The sequence below is a fragment of the Anneissia japonica genome, unplaced genomic scaffold (genome assembly GCF_011630105.1).
Source record: "Anneissia japonica isolate Jap-2015-1 unplaced genomic scaffold, ASM1163010v1 scaffold287836_len1076198_cov165, whole genome shotgun sequence".
Taxonomy (NCBI): Eukaryota; Metazoa; Echinodermata; class Crinoidea; order Comatulida; family Comatulidae; genus Anneissia; species Anneissia japonica.
The window spans coordinates 1,012,270-1,014,553 of NW_022729021.1; positions in this window are offsets into that span (position 1 = coordinate 1,012,270).

Genomic DNA, 2,284 nt, shown 5'->3' on the forward strand with positions numbered 1-2,284 from the left:
ATAAGGCGAAAATAAAAAAGGTGTTTAAGTACAATAATAATAATAATAATAATAATAATAATAATAATAATAATAATAATAATCATAATAAAGATGTGTATAAGAGACAGATAAGTATAAGTATATGGCAGGTGTAGGAGCAAGTTGATAGTATATATTATCAGGTTATTCAATTCAATGATGAAATCAGTGTTTTATATAGTACGGTTTATTATATCATCAATAAACAAACGATCCAAGTCAGATAAGACATTGAACACAATATACTACAAAGTTATATAAATTGATTTACAAAATTTGAATATCAGTTATTTCAATCTACAATATTTAAGTCTTTTTTGTTTAGCTTGATTATTCTTTTGATTAGGATTGTCTGGAGCAGCATCTGCCGACGAAGTCCAACATTGGTTTTTCCATCGGTCTATCAGTGGTGTTTTATCTTGATTAGAGTCAGACGACAAAGACCAACATTGGTTTTTCCATTGGTCTATCAGGGGTATATATATATTATCTGGATTAGTAGCATCTCCTGGGAATGTAGGATGTGCTTGATGGCTGTTTGGTGGTTTGTCCGCTTGCATGTTAGGAAAGAAGCCTAACTGGATACTATCAGCCGCAGGATCAATACTTGGTATTTGTAAGTGTTGGTGCAGACTATCAGGTGGAATGTCATACGGTTTAGTATCAGCCACTGTATCTGGCGGATGGTTGTCTAGTGAGTGTTGATGTAGGTTATTCAAGGGATTACCATCCTGATCAGTATCAGCATCAATATCTAGTGGGTTGCTACCTGGTGAGCTTTGGCACAGGCTATCAGGTGGGTTGTCATAATTATCAATATCAGCCACAGAATTAGTATGTAGTCGATGGCTACCTGCTGATTTTTGGTTCAGGATATCAGGTGTGCTATCATACTTATCAGTGTCAGTCATAAGAATAGTAACTAATGAGTGGACCTCTGGTGAGTGCTGCTGCAGATTCTTGTCATCTGATAGATAGTTACGTGGTGACTGTTGATCCAGATTGTAAGGTGTGTCTTCCTGATCAGTATCAGCCACAATATCAGTATCAGATGGGCCTGGTAATTGATGGTGAAGTCTATTTGGTGGGTTGCCATTCTTATTAGTTTCGGCCACAGGATCAGTATCTGGTAGGTGGCCACCTGATGAACGTTGTTCCAGGTTATCAGATGGGTTGTCATTCTGATTAGTATCAGCCACAGGATCAGTAGGCCTATCAGATGGTTGGAGGCCTGGTAACTGATGGTGAAGTCTATTTGGTGGGTTGTCATTCTTATTAGTGTCAGCCACAGGATCAGTGTCTAGTGGATGGTTACCTGTATATATATCATCTTGAACAGTCGCATTTGCTAGATTGGAATGTGGTGGTTGGATATCTGTTTTATCCACTAGGCAAGGCGTGTGATTTTGACCAGTAGCGGCCACTGGATCTCTATCCAGTGGATGGTTATCTGATTGTTGTTCGTCCACAAGGCCATCAGGGAATTTTTCATCCTGACCAGCATCCGCCGTATCGGTAACTAGTGGGAGGATATCTGAAGTTTCATCAACAAGGCTATTAAAGGTCTCATGAGCATTTACTTCATCAGGTGGGTTGTTTTCATCTAAAATATATATAAAGGGTTTTAAGAACTTTAAATATTTATACAATTCCTCATAATTCAATAGTGGTTTGATCAGTTACTTAAATTCTATATTTATAATTTCTATTTATGACTACGTGAGCAATATAAATTATTTGTTTACGTTATATACTATATTTGAATTGATTTTATTGCATGATAATAATTGTAAACATTTATACAGGGACTTAGGCCTACAATGTTTTGACTATTCTTTAAATACATCGAATGCAGTAAGTTGCACTTAGATGAGAAGACTTAAAAGACTTAATGTAAGAGAGTGTTTCACCTGCACTATCATATTCATTAGTGTTTTCTGTCGCTAATTTAGCCACCAGCTTTTCTGCTGCAGCTGCGGCTCGAGGGTCTCTGACATAGTCGTATGCTGGGGTTTCCTCACCCAAGTCCATAAAATAATAATCTGGTTCATTCCCATAGACAGTGAACGCTATCGCCATTTCAAGGTTAGCATCTGCAACTGATATCTCGTCTGATGCCTGATGGTGGAAAACAGTTTTAGAGTGAAATACATAACAATATATTAAAAAAAGAATATATATATATATATATATATATATATATATATATATATGTATATATATATATATATATATGGAAAAGTGTATACGTATAATGTATGTA